Source organism: Phyllobates terribilis, unplaced genomic scaffold, assembly GCF_046119375.1.
Source record: "Phyllobates terribilis strain yellow unplaced genomic scaffold, ASM4611937v1 Scaffold_1__5_contigs__length_1240528914, whole genome shotgun sequence".
NCBI lineage: Eukaryota > Metazoa > Chordata > Amphibia > Anura > Dendrobatidae > Phyllobates > Phyllobates terribilis.
In genome coordinates this window covers 616697433-616713884 of record NW_027362761.1, presented here as the reverse complement: position 1 = coordinate 616713884, position 16452 = coordinate 616697433, and the positions used below count along the sequence as shown (strand labels likewise).

At 53.9% G+C, this 16452-nt stretch overlaps 2 protein-coding genes across 2 annotated transcripts in view; one reads left to right on the top strand and one right to left on the bottom strand.

Annotated features, from left to right (window-relative positions):
- The window catches only part of LOC141272882 (uncharacterized), a 556358-nt gene that overhangs the window by 299420 nt on the left and 240486 nt on the right, over positions 1-16452 (top strand). The gene's annotated exons all lie outside the window — the stretch shown is intronic.
- LOC141272961 (uncharacterized) overlaps positions 1-16452 on the bottom strand; it is a 73918-nt gene that overhangs the window by 14048 nt on the left and 43418 nt on the right. The window lies entirely within an intron of this gene.

Genomic DNA, 16452 nt, shown 5'->3' with positions numbered 1-16452 from the left:
TCACCCAGAATCCTCCAGTGCTGTCCTGTATAATGTCCCAGCAGTCACCTCTCCGGTCATCACCCAGAATCCTCCAGTGCCGTCCTGTATAATGTCCCAGTAGTCACCTCTCCGCTCATCATCCAGAATCCTCCAGTGCTGTCCTATATAATGTCCCAGCAGTCACCTCTCCGGTCATCACCCAGAATCCTCCAGTGCTGTCCTGTATAATGTCCCAGCAGTCACCTATCCGCTCATCACCCAGAATCCTCCAGTGCTGTCCTGTATAATGTCCAGCAGTCACCTCTCCGCTCATCACCCAGAATCCTCCAGTGCTGTCCTGTATAATGTCCCAGCAGTCACCTCTCCGCTCATTACCCAGAATCCTCCAGTGCTGTCCTGTATAATGTCCCAGCAGTCACCTCTCCGCTCATTACCCAGAATCCTCCAGTGCTGTCCTGTATAATGTCCCAGCAGTCACCTCTCCACTCATCACCCAGAATCCTCCAGTGCTGTCCTGTATAATGTCCCAGCAGTCACCTATCCGCTCATCACCCAGAATCCTCCAGTGCTGTCCTGTATAATGTCCAGCAGTCACCTCTCCGCTCATCACCCAGAATCCTCCAGTGCTGTCCTGTATAATGTCCCAGCAGTTACCTCTCCAGTCATCACCCAGAATCCTCCAGTGCTGTCCTGTATAATGTCCCAGCAGTCAACCCTCCGCTCATCACCCAGAATCTTCCAGTGCTGTCCTGTATAATGTCCCAGCAGTCACCTCTCCGGTCATCACCCAGAATCCTCCAGTGCGGTCCTGTATAATGTCCCTGCAGTCACCTCTCCGCTCATCACCCAGAATCCTCCAGTGCTGTCCTGTATAATGTCCCAGCAGTCACCTCTCCGGTCATCACCCAGAACCCTCCAGTGCTGTCCTGTATAATGTCCCAGCAGTCACCTCTCCGCTCATCACCCAGAATCCTCCAGTGCTGTCCTGTATAATGTCCCAGCAGTCACCTCTACGGTCATCACCCAGAATCCTTCAGTGCTGTCCTATATAATGTCCCAGCAGTCACCTCTCCCCTCATCACCCAGAATCCTCCAGTGCTGTATAATGTCCCAGCAGTCACCTCTCCGCTCATCACCCAGACTCCTCCAGTGCCATCCTGTATAATGTCCCAGCAGTCACCTCTCCGGTCATCACCCAGAATCCTCCATTGCCGTCCTGTATAATGTCCCAGCAGTCACCTCTCCGCTCATCATCCAGAATCCTCCAGTGCTGTCCTGTATAATGTCCCAGCAGTCATCTCTCCGCTCATCACCCAGAATCCTCCACTGCTGTCCTGTATAATGTCCCAGCAGTCACCTCTCCGCTCATCACCCAGAATCCTCCAGTGCTGCCCTGTATAATGTCCCAGCAGTCACCTCTCCAGTCATCACCCAGAATCCTCCAGTGCTGTCCTGTATAATGTCCCAGCAGTCACCTCTCCACTTATCACCCAGAATCCTCCAGTGCCGTCCTGTATAATGTCCCAGCAGTCACCTCTCCGCTCATCACCCAGAATCTTCCAGTGCTGTCCTGTATAATGTCCCAGCAGTCACCTCTCCGCTCATCACCCAGAGTCCTCCAGTGCTGTCCTGTATAATGTCCCAGCAGTCACCTCTCCGGTCATCACCCAGAATCCTCCAGTGCCGTCCTGTATAATGTCCCAGCAGCCACCTCTCCACTCATCACCCAGAATCCTCCAGTGCGGTCCTGTATAATGTCCCAGCAGTCACCTCTCCGCTCATCACCCAGAATCCTCCAGTGCTGTCCTGTATAATGTCCCAGCAGTCACCTCTCCACTCATCACCCAGAACCCTCCAGTGCTGTCCTGTATAATGTCCCAGCAGCCACCTCTCCGCTCATCACCCAGAATCCTCCAGTGCTGTCCTGTATAATGTCCCAGCAGTCACCTCTCCGGTCATCACCCAGAATCCTCCAGTGCTGTCCTGTATAATGTCCCTGCAGTCACCTCTCCGCTCATCACCCAGAATCCTCCAGTGCTGTCCTGTATAATGTCCAAGCAGTCACCTCTCCGGTCATCACCCAGAATCCTTCAGTGCTGTCCTGTATAATGTCCCAGCAGTCACCTCTCCGCTCATCACCTAGAATCCTCCAGTGCTGTCCTGTATAATGTCCCAGCAGTCACCTCTCCGCTCATCACCCAGAATCCTCCAGTGCCGTCCTATATAATGTCCCAGCAGTCACCTCTCCGCTCATCACCCAGAATCCTCCAGTGCTGCCCTGTATAATGTCCCAGCAGTCACCTCTCCAGTCATCACCCAGAATCCTCCAGTGCTGTCCTGTATAATGTCCCAGCAGTCACCTCTCCACTCATCACCCAGAATCCTCCAGTGCCGTCCTGTATAATGTCCCAGCAGTCACCTCTCCGCTCATCACCCAGAAACTTCCAGTGCTGTCCTGTATAATGTCCCAGCAGTCACCTCTCCGCTCATCACCCAGAGTCCTCCAGTGCTGTCCTGTATAATGTCCCAGCAGTCACCTCTCCGGTCATCACCCAGAATCCTCCAGTGCCGTCCTGTATAATGTCCCAGCAGCCACCTCTCCACTCATCACCCAGAATCCTCCAGTGCGGTCCTGTATAATGTCCCAGCAGTCACCTCTCCGCTCATCACCCAGAATCCTCCAGTGCTGTCCTGTATAATGTCCCAGCAGTCACCTCTCCACTCATCACCCAGAACCCTCCAGTGCTGTCCTGTATAATGTCCCAGCAGCCACCTCTCCGCTCATCACCCAGAATCCTCCAGTGCTGTCCTGTATAATGTCCCAGCAGTCACCTCTCCGGTCATCACCCAGAATCCTCCAGTGCTGTACTGTATAATGTCCCTGCAGTCACCTCTCCGCTCATCACCCAGAATCCTCCAGTGCTGTCCTGTATAATGTCCAAGCAGTCACCTCTCTGGTCATCACCCAGAATCCTTCAGTGCTGTCCTGTATAATGTCCCAGCAGTCACCTCTCCGCTCATCACCTAGAATCCTCCAGTGCTGTCCTGTATAATGTCCCAGCAGTCACCTCTCCGCTCATCACCCAGAATCCTCCAGTGCCGTCCTATATAATGTCCCAGCAGTCACCTCTCCGCTCATCACCCAGAATCCTCCAGTGCCGTCCTGTATAATGTCCAAGCAGTCACGTCTCCGGTCATCACCCAGAATCCTTCAGTGCTGTCCTGTATAATGTCCCAGCAGTCACCTCTCCGCTCATCACCTAGAATCCTCCAGTGCTGTCCCGTATAATGTCCCAGCAGTCACCTCTCCGCTCATCACCCAGAATCTTCCAGTGCTGTCCTGTATAATGTCCCAGCAGTCACCTCTCCGGTCATCACCCAGAATCCTCCAGTGCTGTCCTGTATAATGTCCCAGCAGTCACCTCTCCGGTCATCACCCAGAATCCTCCAGTGCCGTCCTGTATAATATCCCAGCAGTCACCTCTCCAGTCATCACCCAGAATCCTCCAGTGCTGTCCTGTATAATGTCCCAGCAGTCACCTCTCCAGTCATCACCCAGAATCCTCCAGTGCTGTCCTGTATAATGTCCCAGCAGTCACCTCTCCGCTCATCACCCAGAGTCCTCCAGTGCTGTCCTGTATAATGTCCCAGCAGTCACCTCTCCGGTCATCACCCAGAATCCTCCTGTGCCGTCCTGTATAATGTCCCAGCAGCCACCTCTCCACTCATCACCCAGAATCCTCTAGTGCGGTCCTGTATAATGTCCCAGCAGTCACCTCTCCGCTCATCACCCAAAATCCTCCAGTGCTGCCCTGTATAACGTCCCAGCAGTCACCTCTCCGCTCATCACCCAGAATCCTCCAGTGCTGTCCTGTATAATGTCCCAGCAGTCACCTCTCCGGTCATCACCCAGAATCCTACAGTGCCGTCCTATATAATGTCCCAGCAGTCACCTCTCCGGTCATCAACCAGAATCCTCCAGTGCTGTCCTGTATAATGTCCCAGCAGTCACCTCTCCACTCATCACCCAGAATCCTCCAGTGCTGTCCTGTATAATGTCCCAGCAGTCAACCCTCCGCTCATCACCCAGAATCTTCCAGTGCTGTCCTGTATAATGTCCCAGCAGTCACCTCTCCGGTCATCACCCAGAATCCTCCAGTGCAGTCCTGTATAATGTCCCTGCAGTCACCTCTCCACTCATCACCGAGAATCCTCCAGTGCTGTCCTGTATAATGTCCCAGCAGTCACCTCTCCGGTCATCACCCAGAATCCTTCAGTGCTGTCCTGTATAATGTCCCAGCAGTCACCTCTCCGGTCATCACCCAGAATCCTCCAGTGCTGTGCTGTATAATGTCCCAGCAGTCACCTCTCCGCTCATCACCTAGAATCCTCCAGTGCTGTCCTGTATAATGTCCCAGCAGTCACCTCTCCGCTCATCACCCAGAAGCCTCCAGTGCTGTCCTGTATAATGTCCCAGCAGTTACCTCTCCAGTCATCACCCAGAATCCTCCAGTGCTGTCCTGTATAATGTCCCAGCAGTCACCTCTCCACTCATCACCCAGAATCCTCCAGTGCTGTCCTGTATAATGTCCCAGCAGTCACCTCTCCGGTCATCACCCAGAATCCTCCAGTGCTGTCCTGTATAATGTCCCAGCAGTTACCTCTCCGGTCATCACCCAGAATCCTCCAGTGCTGTCCTGTATAATGTCCCAGCAGTCACCTCTCCACTCATCACCCAGAATCCTCCAGTGCCATCCTGTATAATGTCCCAACAGTCACCTCTCCGGTCATCACCCAGAATCCTCCAGTGCTGTCCTGTATAATGTCGCAGCAGTCACCTCTCCACTCATCACCCAGAATCCTCCAGTGCCGTCCTGTATAATGTCCCAGCAGTCACCTCTCCGCTCATCACCCAGAATCCTCCAGTGCTGTCCTGTATAATGTCCCAGCAGTTACCTCTCCAGTCATCACCCAGAATCCTGCAGTGCTGTCCTGTATAATGTCGCAGCAGTCACCTCTCCACTCATCACCCAGAATCCTCCAGTGCCGTCCTGTATAATGTCCCAGCAGTCACCTCTCCGCTCATCACCCAGAATCCTCCAGTGCTGTCCTGTATAATGTCCCAGCAGTTACCTCTCCAGTCATCACCCAGAATCCTCCAGTGCCGTCCTGTATAATGTCCCAGCAGTCACCTCTCCGGTCATCACCCAGAATCCTCCAGTGCCGTCCTGTATAATGTCCCAGCAGTCACCTCTCCGCTCATCACCCAGAATCTTCCAGTGCTGTCCTGTATAATGTCCCAGCAGTCACCTCTCCGGTCATCACCCAGAATCCTCCAGTGCCGTCCTGTATAATGTCCCAGCAGCCACCTCTCCACTCATCACCCAGAATCCTCCAGTGCGGTCCTGTATAATGTCCCAGCAGTCACCTCACCGCTCATCATCCAGAATCCTCCAGTGCTGTCCTGTATAATGTCCCAGCAGTCACCTCTCCGCTCATCACCCAGAATCCTCCAGTGCTGTCCTGTATAATGTCCCAGCAGTCACCTCTCCGGTCATCACCCAGAATCCTCCAGTGCTGTTCTGTATAATGTCCCAGCAGTCACCTCTCCGCTCATCACCCAGAGTCCTCCAGTGCTGTCCTGTATAATGTCCCAGCAGTTACCTCTCCAGTCATCACCCAGAGTCCTCCAGTGCTGTCCTGTATAATGTCCCAGCAGTTACCTCTCCAGTCATCACCCAGAATCCTCCAGTGCCGTCCTGTATAATGTCCCAGCAGTCACCTCTCCGGTCATCACCCAGAATCCTCCAGTGCCGTCCTGTATAATGTCCCAGCAGTCACCTCTCCGCTCATCACCCAGAATCTTCCAGTGCTGTCCTGTATAATGTCCCAGCAGTCACCTCTCCGGTCATCACCCAGAATCCTCCAGTGCTGTCCTGTATAATGTCCCAGCAGTCACCTCTCCGGTCATCACCCAGAATCCTCCAGTGCCGTCCTGTATAATGTCCCAGCAGTCACCTCTCCGCTCATCACCCAGAATCCTCCAGTGCTGTCCTGTATAATGTCCCAGCAGTTACCTCTCCAGTCATCACCCAGAATCCTCCAGTGCCGTCCTGTATAATGTCCCAGCAGTCACCTCTCCGGTCATCACCCAGAATCCTCCAGTGCTGTCCTGTATAATGTCCCAGCAGTCACCTCTCCGCTCATCACCCAGAATCTTCCAGTGCTGTCCTGTATAATGTCCCAGCAGTCACCTCTCCGGTCATCACCCAGAATCCTCCAGTGCTCTCCTGTATAATGTCCCAGCAGTCACCTCTCGCAGTCACCTCTCCGGTCATCACCCAGAATCCTCCAGTGCCGTCCTGTATAATGTCCCAGCAGCCACCTCTCCACTCATCACCCAGAATCCTCCAGTGCGGTCCTGTATAATGTCCCAGCAGTCACCTCACCGCTCATCATCCAGAATCCTCCAGTGCTGTCCTGTATAATGTCCCAGCAGTCACCTCTCCGCTCATCACCCAGAATCCTCCAGTGCTGTCCTGTATAATGTCCCAGCAGTCACCTCTCCGGTCATCACCCAGAATCCTCCAGTGCTGTTCTGTATAATGGACCAGCAGTCACCTCTCCGCTCATCACCCAGAGTCCTCCAGTGCCGTCCTGTATAATGTCCCAGCAATCACCTCTCCGGTCATCACCCAGAATCCTCCAGTGCCGTCCTGTATAATGTCCCAGCAGCCACCTCTCCACTCATCACCCAGAATCCTCCAGTGCGGCCCTGTATAATGTCCCAGCAGTCACCTCTCCGCTCATCACCCAGAATCCTCCAGTGCTGTCCTGTATAATGTCCCAGCAGTCACCTCTCCGCTCATCACCCAGAATCCTCCAGTGCTGTCCTGTATAATGTCCCAGCAGTTACCTCTCCAGTCATCACCCAGAATCCTCCAGTGCCGTCCTGTATAATGTCCCAGCAGTCACCTCTCCGGTCATCACCCAGAATCCTCCAGTGCTGTCCTGTATAATGTCCCAGCAGTCACCTCTCCGCTCATCACCCAGAATCTTCCAGTGCTGTCCTGTATAATGTCCCAGCAGTCACCTCTCCGGTCATCACCCAGAATCCTCCAGTGCCGTCCTGTATAATGTCCCAGCAGCCACCTCTCCACTCATCACCCAGAATCCTCCAGTGCGGTCCTGTATAATGTCCCAGCAGTCACCTCACCGCTCATCATCCAGAATCCTCCAGTGCTGTCCTGTATAATGTCCCAGCAGTCACCTCTCCGCTCATCACCCAGAATCCTCCAGTGCTGTCCTGTATAATGTCCCAGCAGTCACCTCTCCGGTCATCACCCAGAATCCTCCAGTGCTGTTCTGTATAATGTCCCAGCAGTCACCTCTCCGCTCATCACCCAGAGTCCTCCAGTGCTGTCCTGTATAATGTCCCAGCAGTTACCTCTCCAGTCATCACCCAGAATCCTGCAGTGCTGTCCTGTATAATGTCGCAGCAGTCACCTCTCCACTCATCACCCAGAATCCTCCACTGCCGTCCTGTATAATGTCCCAGCAGTCACCTCTCCGCTCATCACCCAGAATCCTCCAGTGCTGTCCTGTATAATGTCCCAGCAGTTACCTCTCCAGTCATCACCCAGAATCCTCCAGTGCCGTCCTGTATAATGTCCCAGCAGTCACCTCTCCGGTCATCACCCAGAATCCTCCAGTGCTGTCCTGTATAATGTCCCAGCAGTCACCTCTCCGCTCATCACCCAGAATCTTCCAGTGCTGTCCTGTATAATGTCCCAGCAGTCACCTCTCCGGTCATCACCCAGAATCCTCCAGTGCTCTCCTGTATAATGTCCCAGCAGTCACCTCTCCGCTCATCACCCAGAATCTTCCAGTGCTGTCCTGTATAATGTCCCAGCAGTCACCTCTCCGGTCATCACCCAGAATCCTCCAGTGCCGTCCTGTATAATGTCCCAGCAGCCACCTCTCCACTCATCACCCAGAATCCTCCAGTGCGGTCCTGTATAATGTCCCAGCAGTCACCTCTCCGGTCATCACCCAGAATCCTCCAGTGCTGTCCTGTATAATGTCCCAGCAGTCACCTCTCCGGTCATCACCCAGAATCCTCCAGTGCTGTTCTGTATAATGTCCCAGCAGTCACCTCTCCGCTCATCACCCAGAGTCCTCCAGTGCCGTCCTGTATAATGTCCCAGCAGTCACCTCTCCGGTCATCACCCAGAATCCTCCAGTGCCGTCCTGTATAATGTCCCAGCAGCCACCTCTCCACTCATCACCCAGAATCCTCCAGTGCGGCCCTGTATAATGTCCCAGCAGTCACCTCTCCGCTCATCACCCAGAATCCTCCAGTGCTGTCCTGTATAATGTCCCAGCAGTCACCTCTCCGCTCATCACCCAGAATCCTCCAGTGCTGTCCTGTATAATGTCCCAGCAGTTGCCTCTCCAGTCATCACCCAGAATCCTGCAGTGCTGTCCTGTATAATGTCCCAGCAGTCACCTCTCCACTCATCACCCAGAATCCTCCAGTGCCGTCCTGTATAATGTCCCAGCAGTGACCTCTCCGCTCATCACCCAGAATCCTCCAGTGCTGTCCTGTATAATGTCCCAGCAGTTACCTCTCCAGTCATCACCCAGAATCCTCCAGTGCCGTCCTGTATAATGTCCCAGCAGTCACCTCTCCGGTCATCACCCAGAATCCTCCAGTGCCGTCCTGTATAATGTCCCAGCAGTCACCTCTCCGGTCATCACCCAGAATCCTCCAGTGCTGTCCTGTATAATGTCCCAGCAGTCACCTCTCCGGTCATCACCCAGAATTCTCCAGTGCTGTCCTGTATAATGTCCCAGCAGTCACCTCTCTGGTCATCACCCAGAATCCTCCAGTGCTGTCCTGTATAATGTCCCAGCAGTCACCTCTCCGGTCATCACCCAGAATTCTCCAGTGCTGTCCTGTATAATGTCCCAGCAGTCACCTCTCTGGTCATCACCCAGAATCCTCCAGTGCTGTCCTGTATAATGTCCCAGCAGTCACCTCTCCACTCATCACCCAGAATCCTCCAGTGCTGTCCTGTATAATGTCCCAGCAGTTACCTCTCCAGTCATCACCCAGAATCCTGCAGTGCTGTCCTGTATAATGTCCCAGCAGTCACCTCTCCGGTCATCACCCAGAATCCTCCAGTGCTGTCCTGTATAATGTCCCAGCAGTCACCTCTCCGGTCATCACCCAGAATTCTCCAGTGCTGTCCTGTATAATGTCCCAGCAGTCACCTCTCTGGTCATCACCGAGAATCCTCCAGTGCCGTCCTGTATAATGTCCCAGCAGTCACCTCTCCGCTCATCACCCAGAGTCCTCCAGTGCTGTCCTGTATAATGTCCCAGCAGTCACCTCTCCGGTCATCACCCAGAATCCTCCAGTGCCGTCCTGTATAATGTCCCAGCAGCCACCTCTCCACTCATCACCCAGAATCCTCCAGTGCGGTCCTGTATAATGTCCCAGCAGTCACCTCACCGCTCATCATCCAGAATCCTCCAGTGCTGTCCTGTATAATGTCCCAGCAGTCACCTCTCCGCTCATCACCCAGAATCCTCCAGTGCTGTCCTGTATAATGTCCCAGCAGTCACCTCTCCGGTCATCACCCAGAATCCTCCAGTGCTGTTCTGTATAATATCCCAGCAGTCACCTCTCCGCTCATCACCCAGAGTCCTCCAGTGCCGTCCTGTATAATGTCCCAGCAGTCACCTCTCCGGTCATCACCCAGAATCCTCCAGTGCCGTCCTGTATAATGTCCCAGCAGCCACCTCTCCACTCATCACCCAGAATCCTCCAGTGCGGCCCTGTATAATGTCCCAGCAGTCACCTCTCCGCTCATCACCCAGAATCCTCCAGTGCTGTCCTGTATAATGTCCCAGCAGTCACCTCTCCACTCATCACCCAGAATCCTCCAGTGCTGTCCTGTATAATGTCCCAGCAACCACCTCTCCGCTCAACACCCAGAATCCTCCAGTGCTGTCCTGTATAATGTCCCAGCAGTCACCTCTCCGGTCATCACCCAGAATCCTCCAGTGCTGTCCTGTATAATGTCCCTGCAGTCACCTCTCCGCTCATCACCCAGAATCCTCCAGTGCTGTCCTGTATAATGTCCCAGCAGTCACCTCTCCGGTCATCACCCAGAATCCTTCAGTGCTGTCCTGTATAATGTCCCAGCAGTCACCTCTCCGCTCATCACCCAGAATCCTCCAGTGCTGCCCTGTATAATGTCCCAGCAGTCACCTCTCCGGTCATCACCCGGAATCCTCCAGTGCTGTCCTGTATAATGTCCCAGCAGTAACCTCTCCGGTCATCACCCGGAATACTTCAGTGCTGTCCTGTATAATGTCCCAGCAGTCACCTCTCCGCTCATCACCCAGAATCCTCCAGTGCTACCCTGTATAATGTCCCAGCAGTCACCTCTCCGGTCATCACCCGGAATCCTCCAGTGCTGTCCTGTATAATGTCCCAGCAGTCACCTCTCCGCTCTTCACCCAGAATCTTCCAGTGCTGTCCTGTATAATGTCCCAGCAGTCACCTCTCCGGTCATCACCCAGAATCCTCCAGTGCTGTCCTGTATAATGTCCCAGCAGTCACCTCTCCGGTCATCACACAGAATCCTCCAGTGCCGTCCTGTATAATGTCCCAGCAGTCACCTCTCCGGTCATCACCCAGAATGCTCCAGTGCTGTCCTGTATAATGTGCCAGCAGTCACCTCTCCAGTCATCACCCAGAATCCTCCAGTGCCTTCCTGTATAATGTCCCAGCAGTCACCTCTCCGCTCATCACCCAGAGTCCTCCAGTGCTGTCCTGTATAATGTCCCAGCAGTCACCTCTCCGGTCATCACCCAGAATCCTCCAGTGCCGTCCTGTATAATGTCCCAGCAGCCACCTCTCCACTCATCACCCAGAATCCTCCAGTGCGGTCCTGTATAATGTCCCAGCAGTCACCTCTCCGCGCATCACCCAGAATCCCCCAGTGCTGCCCTGTATAATGTCCCAGCAGTCACCTCTCCGGTCATCACCCAGAATCCTCCAGTGCTGCCCTGTATAATGTCCCAGCAGTCACCTCTCCGGTCATCACCCAGAATCCTCCAGTGCTGTCCTGTATAATGTCCCAGCAGTCACCTCTCCGGTCATCACCCAGAATCCTCCAGTGCTGTCCTGTATAATGTCCCAGCAGTCACCTCTCCACTCATCACCCAGAATCCTCCAGTGCTCTCCTGTATAATGTGCCTGCAGTCACCTCTCCGGTCATCACTCAGAATCCTCCAGTGCTGTCCTGTATAATGTCCCAGCAGTCACCTCTCCACTCATCACCCAGAATCCTCCAGTGCTGTCCTGTATAATGTCCCAGCAGTCACCTCTCCGCTCATCACCCAGAATCCTCCAGTGCTGTCCTGTATAATGTCCCAGCAGTCACCTCTCCACTCATCATCCAGAATCCTCCAGTGCCGTCCTGTATAATGTCCCAGCAGTCACCTCTCCGGTCATCACCCAGAATACTTCAGTGCTGTCCTGTATAATGTCCCAGCAGTCACCTCTCCGCTCATCACCCAGAATCCTCCAGTGCTACCCTGTATAATGTCCCAGCAGTCACCTCTCCGGTCATCACCCGGAATCCTCCAGTGCTGTCCTGTATAATGTCCCAGCAGTCACCTCTCCGCTCATCACCTAGAATCCTCCAGTGCTGTCCTGTATAATGTCCCAGCAGTCACCTCTCCGCTCATCACCCAGAATCCTCCAGTGCTGTCCTGTATAATGTCCCAGCAGTCACCTCTCCGCTCATCACCCAGAATCCTCCAGTGCTGTCCTGTATAATATCCCAGCAGTCACCTCTCCGCTCATCACCCAGAATCCTCCTGTGCCATCCTGTATAATGTCCCAGCAGTCACCTCTCCGCACATCACCCAGAATCTTCCAGTGCTGTCCTGTATAATGTCCCAGCAGTCACCTCTCCGGTCATCACACAGAATCCTCCAGTGCCGTCCTGTATAATGTCCCAGCAGTCACCTCTCCGGTCATCACCCAGAATGCTCCAGTGCTGTCCTGTATAATGTCCCAGCAGTCACCTCTCCGCTCATCACCTAGAATCTTCCAGTGCTGTCCTGTATAATGTCCCAGCAGTCACCTCTCCGCTCATCACCCAGAATCCTCCAGTGCCGTTCTGTATAATGTCCCAGCAGTCACCTCTCCGCTCATCACCCAGAATCCTCCAGTGCTGTCCTGTATAATGTCCCAGCAGTCACCTCTCCGGTCATCACCCAGAATCCTCCAGTGCTGTCCTGTATAATGTCCCAGCAGTCACCTCTCCGCTCATCACCCAGAATCCTCCAGTGCTGTCCTGTATAATGTCCCAGCAGTCACCTCTCCAGTCATCACCCAGAATCCTCCAGTGCTGTCCTGTATAATGTCCCAGCAGTCACCTCTCCGCTCATCACCCAGAATCCTCCAGTGCTGTCCTGTATAATGTCCCAGCAGTCACCTCTCCGCTCATCACCCAGAATCCTCCAGTGCTGTCCTGTATAATGTCCCAGCAGTCACCTCTCCGGTCATCCCCAGAATCCTCCAGTGCTGTCCTGTATAATGTCCCAGCAGTCACCTCTCCGCTCATCACCCAGAATCCTCCAGTGCCGTCCTGTATAATGTCCCAGCAGTCACCTCTCTGCTCATCAACCAGAATCCTCCAGTGCTGTCCTGTATAATGTCCCAGCAGTCACATCTCCGGTCATCACCCAGAATCCTCCAGTGCTGTCCTGTATAATGTCCCAGCAGTCACCTCTCCGCTCATCACCCAGAATCCTCCAGTGCCGTCCTGTATAATGTCCCAGCAGTCACCTCTCCAGTCATCTCCAGAATCCTCCAGTGCTGTCCTGTATAATGTCCCAGCAGTCACCTCTCCGCTCATCACCCAGAATCCTCCAGTGCTGTCCTGTATAATGTCCCAGCAGTCACCTCTCCGCTCATCACCCAGAATCCTCCAGTGCTGTCCTGTATAATGTCCCAGCAGTCACCTCTCCAGTCATCTCCAGAATCCTCCAGTGCTGTCCTGTATAATGTCCCAGCAGTCACCTCTCCGCTCAACCCCCAGAATCCTCCAGTGCTGTCCTGTATAATGTCCCAGCAGTCACCTCTCCAGTCATCCCCAGAATCCTCCAGTGCTGTCCTGTATAATGTCCCAGCAGTAACCTTTCCACTCATCACCCAGAATCCTCCAGTGCTGTCCTGTATAATTTCCCAGCAGTCACCTCTGCGCTCATCACCCAGAATCCTCCAGAGCTGTCCTGTATAATGTGAAGTCACCTCTCCGCTCATCACCCAGAATCCTCCAGTGCTGTCCTGTATAATGTCCCAGCAGTCACCTCTCCGCTCATCACCCAGAATCCTCCAGTGCTGTCCTGTATAATGTCCCAGAAGTCACCTCTCCACTCATCACCCAGAATCCTCCAGTGCCGTCCTGTATAATGTCCCAGCAGTCACCTCTCCGATCATCACCCAGAATCCTCCAGTGCTGTCCTGTATAATGTTCCAGCAGTCACCTCTCCGGTCATCACCCAGAATTCTCCAGTGCTGTCCTGTATAATGTCCCAGCAGTCACCTCTCCGCTCATCACCCAGAATCCTCCAGTGCTGTCCTGTATAATGTCCCAGCAGTCACCTCTCCGCTCATCACCCAGAATTCTCCAGTGCCGTCCTGTATAATGTCCCAGCAGTCACCTCTCCGGTCATCACCCAGAATCCTCCAGTGCTGTCCTGTATAATGTCCCAGCAGTCACCTCTCCGCTCATCTCCCGGAATCCTGCAGTGCTGTCCTATATAATGTCCCAGCAGTCACCTCTCCGCTCATCACCCAGAATCCTCCAGTGCTGTCCTGTATAATGTCCCAGCAGTCACCTCTCCGCTCATCACCCAGAATCCTCCAGTGCGGTCCTGTATAAAGTCCCAGCAGTCACCTCTCCGCTCATCACCCAGAATCCTCCAGTGCTGTCCTGTATAATGTCCCAGCAGTCACCTCTCCGCTCATCAACCAGAATCCTCCAGTGCTGTCCTGTATAATGTCCCAGCAGTCACCTCTCCGCTCATCACCCAGAATCCTCCAGTGCTGTCCTGTATAATGTCCCAGCAGTCACCTCTCCGGTCATGACCCAGAATCCTCCAGTGCTGTCCTGTATAATGTCCCAGCAGTCACCTCTCCGGTCATCACCCAGAATCCTCCAGTGCTGTCCTGTATAATGTCCCAGCAGTCACCTCTCCGGTCATCACCCAGAATCCTCCAGTGCTGTCCTGTACAATGTCCCAGCAGTCACCTCTCCGGTCATCACCCAGAATCCTCCAGTGCCGTCCTGTATAATGTCCCAGCAGTCACCTCTCCAGTCATCACCCAGAATCCTCCAGTGCTGTCCTGTATATTGTCCCAGCAGTCACCTCTCCGGTCATCACCCAGAATCCTTCAGTGCTGTCCTGTATAATGTCCCAGCAGTCACCTCTCCGGTCATCACCCAGAATCCTCCAGTGCTGTCCTGTATAATGTCCCAGCAGTCACCTCTCCGCTCATCATCCAGAATCCTCCAGTGCCGTCCTGTATAATGTCCCAGCAGTCACCTCTCCGCTCATCGCCCAGAATCCTCCAGTGCTCTCCTGTATAATGTCCCTGCAGTCACCTCTCCAGTCATCACCCAGAATCCTCCAGTGCTGTCCTATATAATGTCCCAACAGTCACCTCTCCGCTCATCACCCAGAATCCTCCAGTGCCGTCCTGTATAATGTCCCAGCAGTCACCTCTCCGCTCATCACCCAGAATCCTCCAGTACTGTCCTGTATAATGTCCCAGCAGTCACCTCTCCGGTCACCACCCAGAATCCTCCAGTGCTGTCCTGTATAATGTCCCAGCAGCCACCTCTCCGGTCACCACCCAGAATCCTCCAGTGCTGTCCTGTATAATGACCCAGCAGTCACCTCTCCGCTCATCACCCAGAATCCTCCAGTGCTGTCCTGTATAATGTCCCAGCAGTCACCTCTCCGGTCATCACCCAGAATCCTCCAGTGCAGTCCTGTATAATGTCCCAGCAGTCACCTCTCCGCTCATCACCCAGAATCCTCCAGTGCTGTCCTGTATAATGTCCCAGCAGTCACCTCTCCACTCATCACCCAGACTCCTACAGTGCTGTCCTGTGTAATGTCCCAGCAGTCACCTCTCCACTCATCACCCAGAATTCTCCAGTGCTGTCCTGTATAATGTCCCAGCAGTCACCTCTCCACTCATCACCCAGAATCCTCCAGTGCCGTCCTGTATAATGTCCCAGCAGTCACCTTTCCGGTCATCACCCAGAATCCTCCAGTGCTGTCCTGTATAATGTCCCAGCAGTCACCTTTCCGGTCATCACCCAGAATCCTCCAGTGCTGTCCTGTATAATGTCCCAGCAGTCACCTCTCCGGTCATTACCCGGAATTCTGCAGTGCCGTCCTGTATAATGTCCCAGCAGTCACCTCTCCGCTCATCCCCCAGAATCCTCCAGTGCTGTCCTGTATAATGTCCCAGCAGTTTCCTCTCCGCTCATCACCCGGAATCCTCCAGTGCTGTCCTGTATAATGTCCCAGCAGTCACCTCTCCGGTCATCACCCAGAATCCTGCAGTGCAGTCCTGTATAATGACCCAGCAGTCACCTCTCCGGTCACCACCCAGAATCCTCCAGTGCTGTCCTGTATAATGTCCCAGCAGTCACCTCTCCGCTCATCACCCAGAATCCTCCAGTGCTGTCCTGCATAATGTCCCAGCAGTCACCTCTCCAGTCATCACCCAGAATCCTCCAGTGCCGTCCTGTATAATGTCCCAGCAGTCACCTCTCCGGTCATCACCCAGAATCCTCCAGTGCCGTTCTGTATAATGTCCCAGCAGTCACCTCTCCGCTCATCACCCAGAATCTTCCAGTGCTGTCCTGTATAATGTCCCAGCAGTCACCTCTCCGGTCATCACCCAGAATTCTCCAGTGCTGTCCTGTATAATATCCCAGCAGTTACCTCTCCGGTCATCACCCAGAATCCTCCAGTGCTGTCCTGTATAATGTCCCAGCAGTCACCTCTCCGCTCATCACCCAGAGTCCTCCAGTGCTGTCCTGTATAATGTCCCAGCAGTCACCTCTCCGGTCATCACCCAGAATCCTCCAGTGCCGTCCTGTATAATGTCCCAGCAGCCACCTCTCCACTCATCACCCAGAATCCTCCAGTGCGGTCCTGTATAATGTCCCAGCAGTCACCTCTCCGCTCATCATCCAGAATCCTCCAGTGCTGTCCTGTATAATGTCCCAGCAGTCACCTCTCCGTTCATCACCCAGAATCCTCCAGTGCTGTCCTGTATAATGTCGCAGCAGTCACCTCTCCGGTCATCACCCAGAATCCTCCAGTGCTGTTCTGTATAATGTCCCAGCAGTCACCTCT